At 42.9% G+C, this 17,081-nt stretch overlaps 1 protein-coding gene across 4 annotated transcripts in view; it reads left to right on the top strand.

The window, feature by feature from the left end:
• Positions 1 to 17,081, top strand: part of ipo8 (importin 8) — a 236,565-nt gene that overhangs the window by 18,214 nt on the left and 201,270 nt on the right. The window lies entirely within an intron of this gene.

The following is a 17,081-nucleotide window of genomic DNA, read 5'->3' as shown; positions in this document are numbered from 1 at the left end:
ACTCATTGGCTGAGGTCCGAGATGCTCGGTTGTCGTTACCAGCTCACACGCAACAAATTACAGAGCAAAAATGTTTGAACTGGTGAAGGAAAAGGTTTAGCTAACAGGGCACACTGCAAGATGTCCTGCTGCAGCAAATTCTTGGTTATTGTCACAGCTGCATCCCCATTAAAATTAATGGTGATCCAGCTTTCCTACATTGAAACACTTTTCATGCAGATGCCACATGGGCCCAGAAATTGATAGAAAAGTAACAATGAATTAATGGAACCATCAGTTGTTAGTTTGAAAAAGTCCCAAGAATTTCTGACAAAAAAGAGATACTTCATGAGTTATGATCCTCCATAAATTGCTGAATAATTTGGCCTTGCCTTTAGCCTCTGAAACCGAAAAAATTGCTTCGAAATTAGTTGCATGTCATGAAATTGCTGGATTTGCACTGTAAATCTAAATTGATTCTGTGGCTGCTGTTTAGGGCTGGTAATTCATGTTATCAAGATTGTGTTGGTGACATGATTTATGGTTCTAACAATGGAACTCACCATTGGAGGCCCAGGAAGAGAACAAGTTAAGCTGTGGAATATCACTCCAGCAGGCAGTGAATTGTTCCCAATGGTTTTTCAAAAAAAACTTTTTGTTTATCTGTGAGTATTTTTGTGCCACTCTTGCCTCCACACTTTGTTAGTGTTGGAAGGCAATCATTTTCAGGTTCCAAAGCTGTTTAACACTCAAATGCAAATCAGATTTCTTTAGAAAGTTTTGGGATACAGTATATGAGTAAGATTTTTTCCCATCTACCCTGCCATTCACTTAAGCACAAATACCATTCTCAAACACAACTGATTTACAGTTTTCTTTTTTTGTTCTTTTTAGTGTTTTCTCTCTTGCTTTCAATCTCTTAATGCACTCTTTCCATCCTTTATTTCTCCACCTGTATATAATTTGATTCTAATTCACACTATTTCCTTCTCCGTTGATGATTCTGTTTCTTTCTCTAGCCTTACATTTCATTGGTTCAGGAACTACACATTAGGCATGTCATTCATTAGGTCCCAGATGCCCCATTATCAATTCACATTTCCAGCAATTTGTGGCACAAATGTAGTGTAATCTATAGTTGGAAAAAAAACATGTTTTAAAGTGGCCTGGCAGTGGTGGGATTTATTGCTCCAAGTTTGGGTTTAAACTCACAGTTGTTAAAAAAAAAATGTATGTATTCCTGTTACAAAGATTAAGCAACCAGGATCTTTGAGTAACCCGTTTCCTGCACCGCGGTTTTTGATTTTAATATTGCCACACTGCATGCCCATCGTCCATTCAATTTATGAGATTGTTTTCAGAATTTAAATGACCCCTTGCCTCACAGTGTTCAACTTCACTGAAGCTACTAACACAATAAACACCTTTAATAACTCTAATTTGCTTATTAATCACACTGTTTTTTCAACTATTTGAGTGAATTGATGGACAAATACTTCAAAACCAATTCAATCTTATCTACTCGGGAAAGTCAACATTTTGTTATGTAACTTTTTCCAGTCCACAAAAATTTGCAAACTTCAGTTTCACTAAAGCTCAGAACTTTGCAATAAATTGAAAATCTGAGGTTAGCATGCTTAGCTCATTGTATACCCTCTTAATCCATGCAAATAAAGATCAAAAATTATTTTATTAGAATAATTTATAATGTAGCACCTAGGAGTAGCTTGAATTCATAAAATGTGCACAATCACATGAAGGGCCACTTCAGTGCAGCTTAAAATACTGGAATTCACTGAAACCTCCCTGCGGCTCCAACTGGTGAATTACTTCAGCACTTCAATCGTTGCTGAGCGCTAATCCACTGTTCTGCTGCTTGCGATGTATTCCAATTAGGAAATCAGCAAAATCTGGAGCAAGGCAGCAGAAGTGAGATTGGTGCAGTGGACTGTGAGATTTACGATGTTGGTCACCAATCTCAGTCACCAGAAAATCTGAATCATTTAAAAAAAACTGCAAAGTCTAGGAATTTGAAATCAAAACAGAAAAATGCCACAGAGAAAAGACAGATTGGTGTTTCTGGTGTAGACCCTACATCAGAATCCTTCAGGTCTGTACCTGAAAACTTTTTCCTCCAGATGCGAGCTGTTTTGTGTATTTTCTGTTTTACTTTGTTTGGCATAAGAAGTTGCTCAGGTTCACTAATGTGTCTGCACTGGTGGGTCAGGAGCTTGTTGCGACTTTCTTGTGCTGTATGCGGTGCAAGATGATCAGGTTGCAGTCAGTCGCTTGCTGCAGTCTCTTGTGTAGTTTTATTGTTCACTGTGCACAAGTAAATTTTCCAAACCTGAGAATTCAGTATATAGAGCAGTCTGTCTTGTGCCAGGCCCTGATAGCTGTCAGTTGATTATAGATATGCAGTGATTTCATTGAGTAGCATCTTTGAATGATTACAGCACAGCCTGTTGAGTCCATGTCAGCTCTGCAAGAGCAATTTAGCCAGTCCTGCTCCCCCATCTTTTCGTTGTATCCCTGCAAATACTCCAGTTGAGGCCTAACCAGTGTTTTATAAAGGTGCACCATAACATCCTTGCTTTTGTACACTGTCTCTATTTATAATGCCCAGGATCCCGAATGCCTTCTTAACCACATTCTCAACTTGCCCTGCCACCTTCAATGATTTGTGTACATATACCCCCAGGTTGCTCTGCTCCTGCACCTGCTTTAGAATTATATCTCTTATTTTATATTGCTTCTTTTTCTTCCTACCAAAATGTATCACTTCATGCTTCTCTGAATTAAATTGCATCTGCCATATGTCTGGCCATTCATCCAGCCTGTCTATGTCCTCTTGAAATCCATCACGATCCTCCTCACAATACTTCCAAGTTTTATGTCATCTGCAAATTTTGAAATTGTGCCCTGTGCACCCAGGTCTAGCATGCAGGTACAGCAAGTAATTAGACAAATGGAATGTTGCCCTTTATTGCAAGGGGGATGGAGTATAAATGTAAGGAAACCTTGCTACAACTGTACAGGACATTGATGAGATCACACCTAGAGTAGTGTGTACGGTTTTGGTCTCCTTATTTAAAGAAGGATATACGTGCATTGGAAGCAGTTCAGAGAAGGTTTGTTAGGTCAATTCCTGGGATGAAGAGGTTGCCTTATGAGGAAAGATTGAGCAGGTTGGGCCTATACTCAGTGGAGTTTGGACAAATGAAAGGTGATCTTATTGAAACATATAAAATTCTGAGGGGGCTTGAAAGGGTAGATGCTGAGAGGAAATTTCCCCTCATGGGAAATCTAGAACTGGGGACACAGTTTCAGAATAAGGAGTTTCCCATTTAAGATGGAAATGAGGAGGAATTTTTTCTGAGGGTAATGAATCTTTGGAATTCTCTACCCCAGAGAGCAGTGGAGTCTGGGTCTTTGAATATATTCAAGGCCGAGATAGACAGATTTTTGATCTCCAAGGAAGTCAAGTATTATGGGGGGAGTAGGCAGGAAAGTGGAGTTGAAGCCAAGATCAGATCAGCCATGATCTTATTGAATGGCGGAGCAGGCTCGTGGGGTTGAATGGCCTTCTCCTATTTCTTATGTTCTTATGTCATTAATATTGATCAAGAAGAGCAATGTTCCTAGTACTGACCCTTGGGAACCCCACTATATATCTTCCAGTCCAAAAACACTGTTCACCACTACTCTCTCTTTCCTGTCACTCAGCCAGTTTCGTATCCGTGCTGCCACTGTCCCTTTTATTTCGTGGACTTCAGCTTTGCTGGCAAGCCTGTTATGTGGCACTTTATTAAATGCCTTTTGGAAGTCTATGTACACCACATCAACGTGGGAACGGTAGCTTAGTGGTAATGTTATTGGACTAGTAATCTGGAGGCCTGGGCTAATGCTCCTGACACATGAGTTCAAATCCCACCATGGCAGCTGGAATAAATTTGGAATAAAATGCTAGTCTCATTAATGATCATGGAACTACCAGATTTTTGTAAAAACCCATCTGGTTCACTAATGTCCTTTAGGGGAGGAAATCTGCTGTCCTTACCCAGTCCTGGCCTACATGTGACCCCAGACCCACACCAATGTGGTTGACTCTTAACTGCCCTCTGAAATGGCCTAGTAAGCTGAAGGCAGTTAGGTTCACCATCTCCTTCGCAAGGGCAGTTAGACATGGGCAATAAATGCTGGCATTGCCAGCAATGTTTGCATCCCAAGAATGAATTAAAAAAAGCATTACCTTCATCAACCCTGTCAGTTACCTCATCAAAAACACAATCAAGTTAGTTGAAAACGATCTGCCTTTCACAAATCCATGTTGGCTTTCCTTACTAATTCCACACATGTCTAATTGACTATTAATTTTGTCCCAGATTATTGTTTCTAAAAGCTTTCCCGCCGCTGTTTGTTTATTTATTTATGTATGTGTTGTATGTATTGAACAGGCGATCTCTCTGAATTTTGCAGAAGAAAGTCATTTTGGGATAAATAAGTTCAGTGTAATAGTTTTAACCTAACTTTAATGCACATTACTTCATCAATGTCAATTCTCCTTGCATTGCAATTCTTAAAGAGCTTGCATTCATATAGTACCTTCGATGACATCTGGATATCCCAGCGCACTTCACAGCCAATTAAATATCTTTATGAAGTGTAATCTCTGTTGAAATGAAGGGAAACAGGACAGCCATTTTGCACGCAGCATAATCCCACAAACAGCAGTGAGATAATCCTCTGAGAACTTGGCATTTCTGCGACTCTGGCCTCTTGTGCATTCTGCCTTTCCTTTGTTCTACCCTTGGTGGTTGTTCAGCTGCCTGGTCCTAAGCTCTGGAATTCCCTCCTTAAACCTCTCTGCCTCTCTTTTATCTTTTCAGGCACTCTTTAAAACATCTTATCCCAAACTTTCAGCTCCCCTTCCAATATCTGCTTCTTTAGCTCAGTGCCAATATTTACCTGATTATGGTTCTGTGAAGTGCCTTAGGAAATGTTCCTATATTAATGGTGCGATATATAAATGTAAATTGTTGTCTCATCCAAAAGTTGGCACCTCCTGACAAAGCAGCATTTCTTCACTATTGCACTGAAATGTCTACATAGATTGATGTGCTCAAGTCATGGAGTGCGATTTGAACCTTCTGACTGAGGCAAGAGAGCTACCACGGAACACTTGACACTTGCGTTATTTGTCTGCAGTCCTGGCTGGACGCTGCGCTTCGTTGGATGTTTTCCCAGTATAAAAGGTGAAAGGCCACTGCAGGTCATCCTTGCACCTCAGGAAATGGTCTTTTACAGACATTATTAATGTATACTTACAAGAAGTACAACTACTTGTGCAGTGTGCAGACTTGCCATTGGGATCTCAGTAGGACATAATTGAGGGTGTATGAAGTTTTTGTATTGTGCCATTTGAACTGAAAAGTGCCTGACAGTACAATTACTGGTCTTGTTACTACAAACTTTGGTTGTGCCTGGAGAGAGTTTTTTGAGCTGCATAATGTTGAATCAACACCATGCATTTCTATAGTAATCTTTGCAGACATCTTGAGTGCTTTGCAAAGAGAAGAAAATGAATATTAAATGAGAGGAAAAAACAGCTAGAATGGAGTTAGGGGGCAGGGCCAAACAAGCAGGCTGAAGAGAAAATTTTTAATTAAGTTTTTGGAATTTGGAATGGCAGAAGTGAGGAGGAGGAAATTCCACAAGCCAATGTAAAATGGCTGAAAGAACAAAGAGGATGGGGAAATGAAGAGTTGCCCAATTTCAGAAGAGTGAAGAATGTGAGCTGAAAGAGATCACAGAAGTAGGGTAGAGTATGATAGTGGAGGCATTTGAAAGTTAGGACAAGAATTTGAAGTTGATTCATAGGAGGAAGTGGGGCCAATATAGCCTGGTGAGAATCAGGGTGATGGTAGTGTGGTGATTTGAGTGGACAAAAACTTGTGCCATGGCATTCTGAATAAAACAGGGACGCTGGCCAGGAGAGGATTAGGGAAATTGTACTGTATCATGACAAAGGCACAGAGTAGATTACCAGCAATGGTGGGCTGGAGGCAGCTGATATTATAAAGGTGAAAGAAGATGGTCCTAGCAATGGAGCAGATTTCAGTAAGAAACATGGTTCAGGATCAAGTAACACGTCAAGGTTCTGCATCTCGAGACTTAATCTCAGATAGCAATTGGTTGTTATTCAAGGAGCTAACTTAGAGACGTGTAGGAGCTGCCAGAAGTGCAAGGCGATAGTTCCAGATTTGTCTGTATTAAGCTGGAGGAGTCCTTTTGATTCACCAAAGGCATTGTGTCAGACAGGCAGCTGGACAATCTAGTAACAGCCGTGAAGGTGGAGAGTTAAAACTGGATGGCATCAGCAATTATGTGGAACTTGATCTTGTTTCCAGATGATATCACCAAGGGGTAGTGCATACAAAGTGTTTACAGCACAGAATCAGACCAGTCAGCCCAACAGGTCTATGCCAGTGGTGGCATAGTGGTAATGTCACTAGACTAGTAACCCAGAGCTCCAGGCTAATGCTCTGGGGACATGGGATTGAATCCCACCATGGCAGGAATCTGGAATTAAAAGGCTAGTCAAGTGGTGATCATGAAACCAATGTCGATTGTGATAAAAACCCATCTGGTTCACTAATGTCCTTTTGGGGCAGGAAATCTGCTGTCCTTACCTGGTCTAGCCTACATGTGACTCCAGACCCACAGCAATGTGGTTGACTCTTAACTGCCCTCTGAAATGGCCTAGCAAGCCAGTCAATTGCATCAAACCGATACAAAGTCTAAGAAAAGGAATGAAACCGGACGGACCACCCTGCATCGACCTAGGCTCTGAGTGGGGGACTTCAATGTCCATCACCAAGACTGGCTTGCTAGCACCACTGCTGTCTGAGTTGGCCAGGTCCTAAAAGACCTAGCTGCTAGACTGGGTCTGCAGCAGGTGGTGAGGGGGGAAAACCGACTTGACCTTGTCCTCGCCAGTTTACCTGTTGCAGATGCATCAGCCCATGACGGTAGGAGTAACCACTGCACCGACCTTGTGGAGCTGGAGGTCCCATCCTCACATTGAAGATACCCACCATTGTGACACTACCACTGAGCTAAATGGGATAGATTTCAAATGGATCAAGCAGCTCAGAACTGGGCATCCATGAGGCACTGTGGGTCATCGGCAGCAGCAGAATTGTACTTGACCACAATCTGTAACATCATGGCCTGGTGTATCCCCCACTCTACCATTACCATCAAACTGAGGCACCAATCCTGGTCCAATGGAGAGTGCAGGATGGCATGCCAAGAGCAGCACCAGGCATACCTCAAAATGAGGTGTCAGCCTGGTGAAGCTACAACAGAGGACTACTTGCATGTCAAACTGTGGAAGCAGCATGCAATAGACAGGGCTAAGCGATCCCACAACTAATGAATCAGATCTAAGTTCTGCAGTCCTGCCACATCCAGTTGTGTATGGTGGTGGACAATTAAACAATTGACAGGAGGAGGAGGCTCCACTAACATCCCCATCCTTAATGATGGGGGAGCCCAGCACATTAGTGCAAAAGACAAGGCTGAAGCATTTGCATCCATCTTCAGCCAGAAGTGCCGAGTGGATGTTCCATCTCGGCATCCTCCTGAAGTCCCCGGCACCACAGATGCCAGTCTTCAGCTATCCGATTTATCCCATGTGATATCAAGAAACGGCTGAAGGCACAGGATACCGCAAAGGCTATGGGCCCTGACAACACTCCGGCAATAGTACTGAAGACCTGTGCTCCAGAACTTGCTGCACCCCTAGCCAAGCTGTTCCAGTACAGCTACAATGCTGGCATCTACCTGACAACATGGAAAATCCCCAGGTATTTCCTGTGCACAGAAATCAGGACAAATCCGACCTGACCAATTACCACCTTATCAGTCTACTCTCATCATCAGCAAAGTGTTGGAAGGGGTCGTCGACAGTACTATCACGCGGCACTTGCTCAGCAATAACCTGCTCACTGACGCTCAGTTTGGGTTCCGCCAGAGCCACTCAGCTCCTGACCTCATTACAGCCTTGGTCCAAACATGGACAAAAGCGCTGAACTCCAGAAGTGAGGTGAGGTGAGAGCAACTGCCCTTGACATTAGGGCAGCATTTGACTGAGTATGGCATCAAGGAGCACTAGCAAAACTGGAGTCAATGGGAATCAACGGGAACGTTCTCCACTGGTTGGAGTCATACCTAGCACAAAGGAAGATGGTTGTTCTTTTTGGAGGTCAATCATCTTAGTCCCAGGACATCACTGCCGGAGTTCCTCAGAGTAGTGTCCTCGGCACAACCATCTTCAGCTGATTCATCAATGATCTTCCCACCATCATAAGGTCAGAAGTGGGGATATTCACCGATGATTGCACAATGTTCAGCACCATTTGCGACTCCTCAGATATTGAAGCAGCCCATGTCCATATACAGCAAGACTTGGACAACATCCAGGCTTGGACTGATAAATGGCAAGTAACATTCGCGCCACGCAAGTGGAATGACCATCTCAAACAAGAGAGAATCTAACCATCTCCCCTTGATGTTCAATGGCATTACCATCGCTGAATCCCCCATTATCAACATCCTGGGGGGGGGGGGGGGGGGCGGGCGGGGGTCACCATTGACCAGAAACAGAACTGGACCAGCCACATAAATGCTGTGGCTACAAGAGCAGGTCAGAGATTGGGAAATCTGCAGCAAGTAACTCACCTCCTGACTTCCCAAAGCCTGTTCACCATCTACAAGGCACAAGTCAGGAGTGTGATGGAGTACTCTCCACTTGCCTTGATGATTTCAGCTCCAACAACACTCAAGAAGCTCAACACCATCCAAGACAAAGCAGCCTGCTTGATTGGCACCCCATTCATCACCTTCAACATTCACACCCTCCACCATCGACGCACAGTGGCAGCAGTGTGTACCATTTACAAGATGCACTGCAGCAACTCACCAAGGCTTCTTCGACAGCACCTTTCAAACCCACGACCTCTACCACCAGAAGGACAAGGGTAGTAGATGCATGGGACTACCACCACCACTTGCAAGTTCCCCTCCAAGCCTCACACTATCCTGATGGAACTATATCGCCATTCCGTCACTGTCGCTAGGTCAAAATCCTGGAACTCCCTTCCTCATAGCACTGTTGGTTTACCTACACTGCACAGACTGCAGCGGTTTAAGAAGGCAGCTCACCACCACCTTCTCGAGGTCAATTAGGGATGGGCAATCAATCCTCTGAACAAATAAAAAAAATTCCACACAAGCTTCCTTCCACCATTCTTCTAATCCCATCAACCTGTCCTTCTATTCCTATCTCCGTCTTGTATTTATCTAGCTTCCCCTTAAATGGATCTATTCTATTCATCTCAACCACTCCTTGTGGCAGTGAGTTGCACATTCTAACCACGTTCTGGGCAAAGATCCTTATTGGACTTGTTGATGATTATTTTGAATTTATGACCCGTGGCCCTGGATCTGGTCTCGGCTGCAAATGAAAGCATCTTCTTTACATCTACCCTGTCAAAACGTTTCATAATCTTAAAAAGACCTATCAGGCTACTCTTCAGTCTTCTAGAGAAAAGGGCCTTGGTCTGCTCAATCTTTCCAGATAGGTATAACCTCTCAGTTCTGGTATCATTTTTGTAAATCTTTCTGCATAGGTAGTGAAGAATGGATTGTTGGTGTACACTGATGGTGACAAAACTGACAAGGGATAAGATATCATGGGAGATCGTGTAGTATCCTCACAGGGTCCGCTATGAATAAATGCAGAAGAGAAGAGTCATAAAGGTGGACTGTTAAGAAATGTTGGCGGAGTATAGAATGACCAGTGGAGTTGAAGGCAGTGGAATGGTTGAAAGGAAGAAGGGAAAGTGAGGTGTGGTCATAATTATGATTTATGATTTTAAGGAGAGCAGTATTGTGCTGTGGGGCAGGAGAGGGGAGACAGAAACCAGACTTGAATCTCAAACAGGCAACAATGAAATCGAGGAAAAGGAACAGTAAGATTTGAGAATTGGTTCGAAATTGGTGACGAAGGATGGATTTAAGTTGAGTTTTTTGAGGAGTTGTTTGAAAGCAGCGGAAGGTAGGTACATTACTGGAGGATTGCAGTATGTTGATGTGGTTAAGATTCCCATTTGTCCTGTTGGCACATGGGAGCCTGGTTTAGAAAATCATAGAAAAAGGGTCTCTATTTTCCAAATCATCTAGCTGTCTGAGACTGCAGGAGGGTGGGGCTGAATGATTTTTTTCCCCATTGTCTTGAAATTGCTGAATTTGCTCTCCCTTCCTCCCAGGAGTTTGAGGTGTGGCGAGTCTGCAATGTGGAATTAGCGATGGTCGTCTTCAGTTTATGCTTCTTGATGCTACTTTCTTGTCGTGTTAGCACTAACTAATCTTTTTAATGCATTAGCATGTTAGAGTAGGAGGTGGGTCCAATGGCAATCTCACAAGAGAGGAGCAAGGCAAATTGAGTCTACTTAGTGAAGTAACCAGTGTGCTCGATGGCAGGAAAACAGCCGGTGTTTTCCTCTCTGTGTATAAATGCTGAAGAATCACAATTCTGGGGTTTTAATTGCCCACTTTTATTTGCTGTTTGCCTCTGATCGCACTGTTAATGATAGGCAAACAGACACTGGAAATGGAGCAGTGGAATTGGTTTTACAGCCACTCCTCTGATGGTAGCGTTGAGATAGATTCCAATATCAGTGCTGCGTTGCCATGGAGGCATTATTGTAGGCAGTGATGCTCAAAAAAGTCTCCTCGTGGCTGAGTAGCTTAAAAGCTACACTAACTAGAGGCAATTTTTTTGGTGATGACTTGTATGGATCTTCCCAAGTTACTGGCAAATGTGCTGCCGTTTACAAAATGGTTGCAAATGGACTTCATAGTTGAGGGTGTGCCCTGTTCAAAAGTAAATCTGTATGCTGTGGAAACTGTCTTGTAATTACCGATGGATCAGCATTTATTGCAAAATATATTCCACATATATTTCTGACTGACGTCATTCCTATGGAGTACCCAGAATAGAAAGTATCGCATTTTCCAAGTCTTCAGCATCCAACCAGTTAATGTCCACTTGTCTCTTTCTCGCATGAAATCTATGCAATCTTGCACTGATACAGTCACAATGTGGCGATGTCTTGTTCTGTCTACACCCCTGAGTTCAGGAGATGTGTCTGGTAGAAAATAGCGAAGCCAGGTAGATGTGTGTATTTCAGTGGACAGATCAGCAATTTCAAGTTCTACTCCACACCCCAACAGACTTTATCTATTTTAAGGCAAAGGTTCTTAGCCTTATTGCTTCTGAGGCACCACTTTCCATTTTACAAAAGTTTCACGGATCTTTGAAACATAACAAGTATTTCTTTTCTGTATAAAATTCAGTTATACAGTTAAACAAAGAGCCGGCACTGACACAGTGGGCCAATTTTTTCCTCGTTCTGTGCTCTATGATTCTATGGAAGGTGATCCATCACTTATGTACAGTCTGAGCACAATTGGTATTGTCTTTCAAACAGTTCACCTGGAAGAAAGACTCCCTCAGTACTTCATGTAACAATGTGCTAAGTCCATTTATAAAGAGCAGGTATATGATTTTGGTATAATTGCACAGAAACCCCAGCCTACCAGATATCTCAATGAAATAGAAATGTGTGACCCAGACACACCACCAGCATATTGGGATTATTTAGTGATCATTTTGGAACATTCCCCATGCCAGGCACCAAAAACTCTAGTAACATTAGATCTAAACAATTGACTTTATTTTTAGATTTAACTGTCCAAAGAATGCAATGATTTGATGAATTTTGGCATGTTAAGATCAGTATAAGATCAGGGCGGCGCAGTGGTTAGCACCGCAGCCTCACAGCTCCAGCGACCCGGGTTCAATTCTGGGTACTGCCTGTGCGAAGTTTGCAAGTTCTCCTTGTGACCACGTGGGTTTTCGCCGGGTGCTCCGGTTTCCTCCCACAGCCAAAGATTTGCAGGTTGATAGGTAAATTGGCCATTATAAATTGCCCCTCGTGTAGGTAGGTGGTAGGGGAATATAGGGAAGGTGGGGATGTGGTAGGAATATGGGATTAGTGTAGGATTAATATAAATGGGTGGTTGATGGTCGGCACAGACTCGGTGGGCCAAAGGGCCTGTTTCAGTGCTGCACCTCTAAATAAATAAATAAGTATGTCCTCTTTGGGCAAGATTATTTGATCTGTAGAACAGTCATTAAACTATTATCTATCTTTTGTATGGTTTCAAATTCCTAAAATTCACACGTTTTACTTAAAAATCTGTTAGAAGCAAAAAGTTGTCTTAATTTGTTTGGCAAGATTCTTAATGGTGTATTTGTTTACTGAAGGTATGGCAAGCAAGCAACTGATGTCTTCAATAAATTCGCATGTCTTTGTAAACTTGACTGTACCAGTGTTAAGATAAACCAAGCACTTTGTGTATTTTTGTAAAATAGTTCATAACTACCATATGACTATCAAATTATCTTTCCCAATTAGATAAATATTTAAATCTCCATGCTTTGCAGTAATCTCAAAATGATAAATTTGGATTCTGCTTCTCATGTCCGAAAACTTGCTGAAATGCCAAATCTGTCGAACTGAACGTCTCAACATACAATGTTAATATTTGGCCACTAAATTCCATTTTTGCCTGCCTTGACAAAAAATTAAGCAGTGGCTAAAATATCTCTGTGACTTTTTACTATCTCTAACATTCCTCCAACCAGCATCAATGCAGCATCCTTTTAAAGATGTTAATTGAGCTGAGACCAGTGACCTTCCTTTGGAATTCTACTGCTTTTGCGCACTGTCCTGTGGAGGTTGGAATTGCTGTCATTTTTAACCTTGTTTAAGGCTTAGAATTTTTGTACTTGTCTCCCTGAATCCTATACTGATTTTCCAAGTTAAACAACTTGCTTACTCCAATTTTGCCTGTACCATGCTGGCATGTCTGCACACAGTTTTCATTTCTCCAGCACAAACTGCATCAACTTGATAAAATTACAGTGCAGAACAGGCAGCTAGCTGTGATGTGTTAAAGTAGTCAAGGCAATGTCCCACCAGATTAGTGAAGTTTTCCCTTTTTTAAAAAAGTGGTAGCTGTCAGTGCTGCAGATCAGTTTACTGACTAAAAGGAAGAAGCTCACTACCCATCAGCTGTTTTCACTCAAAACTCTCATCGCCATTCCAAAGCTGTTGAATGCACTCAGAGTATAGGTTATGATATGCAGGTGCAGAGTTGTATATTTGCCAACTTCACAGTGATCACCAGACAATTGGGGATGAGGAAGCCCATTCTGCCCATCTTTATTTGTCTCATATCCAATCTGTTTCTAAGTGATTCCAAGGTTTTCACTGCTCTATTTGGCAATTTCTCCACATATTGATCTCTGTGACTCTCTGTATAAAGAACTTCCTGGCATCAGCCCTAAATGTATCTTCTATTAGTTTGAGGCTATGTCTGAATTTACCTTTCCCATTCCATGAATTATTTTAGATACTCCTATAAGATCATGTCTTCGATGCTTCCTTTCCAGCTGAAAAACCCACATCTCTCCAATCTTTGCCTTTGACACTGACCATCAATCTCATAGCTCATCTTTGTACTGCTGCTGGTGTTGGATGGTTCTTTTGTGTCTCGGTGACCAGAACTGGACACAGTACCTAAGGCCTGATCTGATCAGAATCCCGTAGAGTTTCATCACAGCTTCCTCTGCCTTGTATTTTGTTGTTTTGACTATATAGTTAAATGCTAAATTGGCTTTGTTGATTGCTGCTCTATATTGGCAGGGCATGTTCAGTTTTGAGCATAAGTAAGAAGATCTCATCTAACATCCTCAGTTATTTCAGCAGCAGTTGTGGAGTGCGCTTGTCACTCATTTCTCCTTCCTACCTGTGGTATCATGTGAAGAAGCAGTGAAATGCCTTTTCCGCAGTTGCTTCTCTATGCTGCACCTTTCGCAAAATTAACACTCGCAGTGGAAATAGGAAACATGGAGTATATGAAGACCAATGTATATAATATGAGAATAGTTGATGATTCAGCCATGATCCACTACTGAAAGGTTCCCAGTGTGCAACCACAGACAGCAATCTGTATATAATGAATAATGTTGACATACAAAATGTATTACTGTAGCATTCCTGTTTAAAAAAAGAAGTTAAGACAGTCCAAAATCCAGGAATGTTCTCTGCTTTGTTATACATAGCTCCGCTGGGCACCACTTGGATTTTCAGAAGGCTTTTGATAAATAAAAATAAAAATCAAATATATTAATGATTTGGATGTGGGGACCAAATGTAGTATTTTCAAGTTCGCGGATAACACAAAACTAGGTGTGTTGTGAGGAAGATGCAAAGCGACTTCAAAGGGATTTGGACAGATTTAGCAAGTGGGCAAGAACATGGCAGATGGAATATAATGTGGAAAAAGGTGAGGTTATCCACTTTGGTAGGAGGATTAGATGTGCAGAGTACTTCTTAAATAGTAAGAAATTAGAAAGTGTAGATGTACAAAGGGACCTGGCTATCCTTGTCAATAAGTCACTGAAAGGCATCTTGACAAATACTTGAATAGGATGGGAATAGAGGGATACGGTGCCTGGAAGTACAGAAGGTTTTAGTTTAGGCAGGCATCAAGAGCGGCGCAGGCTTGGAGGGCCGAATGGCCTGTTCCTGTGCTGTACTGTTCTTTGTTCTTTGAAAGCTAACAGGCAGCAAGCAATTAAGAAGGCTAATGGTATGTTAGCCTTTATCACAAGATGATTTGAGTACAGGAGTAGTGAAGTCTTGCTTCAATTGTATAAAACCTTGGTTAGACTGCACCTGGAGTACTGTGTTCAGTTTTGGTCCCCTTACCGGAGGAAGGATATTATTGCCATAGAGCGAGTGCAACGAAGGTTCACCAGAATTGTTCCCAGGATGGCGGGACTGTCCTATGAAGAGAGATTGGGGAAACCAGGCCTATATTCTCTAGAGTTTTGAAGAATGAGAGGTGATCTCATTGAAACCTCATTCAGACAGGATAGATGCAGCTAAGATGTTTCCCCTGGTTGGGGAGTCCTGAACCAGGGGACACCATTTCAAAATAAGGGGGAAGCCACTTAGGACAGAGATGAGGAGAAATTTCTTTACTTAGAGGGTTGCGAATCTTTGGAATTCTCTACCACAGAGGGCTGTGGAAGCTCAGTCATTGAGTATCTTTAAAGCAGAGATTGACAGATTTCTAAATACAAATGACAGAAGGGGATATGAGGATAGTGTGGGGAAAAAGGCATTGAAATGGAAGATCAGCCATGATCGTATTGAATGGCGGGGTAGGCTTGATGGGCTGAATGGCCTACTCCTGCTCCTGTGTAAAGTTTGGCGGCGGCCGCTGTCCCTCGATTCAAGGGTTACATCTATTCAACGTCGTGAGTTCCTGCCCTGGGTCTTCGTGTGTCTGAACAGGCCGATTCTTGATTTTTGGGCACAAGGGACAGGACGTCCCATGAGGTAGTGGGATCTGGAATGCAGTAACTGCTTCCTTTTCTTTCCCTCTCTGTCGCCTCATTAAGGCATTTGGACTCGATGCATGATGCAGCTTGATGGACAAGTTGTCGCCATTTAGAATGATTGTTAGCAAGCTCCTCCCACTCATCAATTTCAGTGTTGCTTTGCTTCAAAGAGTGTTCAAATGTGTTTTTGAAGCATTTTCTTTGTCCTCTCCAGAAAGCTGGCCATTTGAGAGTTGAGAAAACAGGACCTGGTGGAGGAGACGGTTTTCGGCCATCTGGATACAGTGTCCAGTCCATCGAAGTTGGTTTTGCAGGAGTTTTGCCTGAATGCATGTGGAGCTGGCTTCAAGAAGGACACTAGTGTTTGTTTGACAGTCCTCCCATTGAAGGGCGGCGCAGTGGTTAGCACCGCAGCCTCACAGCTCCAGCGACCTGGGTTCAATTCCGGGTACTGCCTGTGTGGAGTTTACAAGTTCTCCCTGTGTCTGCGTGGGTTTTCTCCGGGTGTTCCGGTTTCCTCCCACATGCCAAAGACTTGCAGTTTGATAGGTAAATTGGCCATTATAAATTACCCCTAGGTAATATAGGGACTGGTGGGGACGTGGTAGGAATATGGAATTAGTATAGGATTAGTATAAATGGGTGGTTGATGATCACAGACTCGGTGGGCTGAAGGGCCTGTTTCAGTGCTTTATCTCTATAAAAAAAAATGTGGTGGAGGCATTGCTGATGGAATTTGTCTAGGGATCGTATGTGTCGCTGATACACAGTCCAGGTCTTGCTGCAGTACAGGAGTGTGATGACAACAACTGCTCTGTGCACTAGGACTTTTGTTGACTTGTGGAGGCCTTTGTTGTCAAACACTCGCTACCATATTTTGTAGAACAAAGAACAGTACAGCACAGGAACAAGCCATTCAGCCCTCCAAGCCGGTGCTGATCTTGATGCCTGTCTAAACTAAAACCTTCTGCACTTCCGGGGTCCGTATCCCTCTATTCCCATCCTATTTGTGTCAAGATATTTGTCAAGATGCCTCTTAAATGTCGCTATCGTACCTGCTTGCACCACCTCCCCCAGCAGCAAGTTCCAGGCACTCACCACCCTCCGTGTAAAAAAACTTGCCTCGCACATCCCCTCTAAACTTTGCCCCTCGCACCTTAAACCTATGTCCCCTAGTAACTGACTCTTCCACCCTGGGAAAAAGCTTCTGACTATCCACTCTGTCCATGCCGCTCATAACTTTGTAAACCTCTATCACGTCGCCCCTCCATCTCCGTCGTTCCAGTGAAAACAATGCGAGTTTATCCAACCTCTCCTCATAGCTAATACCCTCCAGACCAGGCAACATCCTGGTAAACCTCTTCTGTACCCTCTCCAAAGCCGCCACGTCCTTCTGGTAGTGTGGTGATCAGAATTGTACGCAATATTCCAAGTGTGGTCTAACTAAGGTTCTGTACAGCTGCAGCATGACTTGCCAATTTTTATACTCTATGCCCCGACAGATGAAGGCAAGCATGCCGTATGCCTTCTTGACTACCTTATCCACATGTGTTGC

This window comes from Heterodontus francisci, chromosome 18 (genome assembly GCF_036365525.1).
Source record: "Heterodontus francisci isolate sHetFra1 chromosome 18, sHetFra1.hap1, whole genome shotgun sequence".
In the NCBI taxonomy this organism is placed as follows: Eukaryota; Metazoa; Chordata; class Chondrichthyes; order Heterodontiformes; family Heterodontidae; genus Heterodontus; species Heterodontus francisci.
The sequence above is the reverse complement of the archived record's forward strand: the minus strand, read 5'-3'. Positions and strand labels throughout refer to the sequence as shown.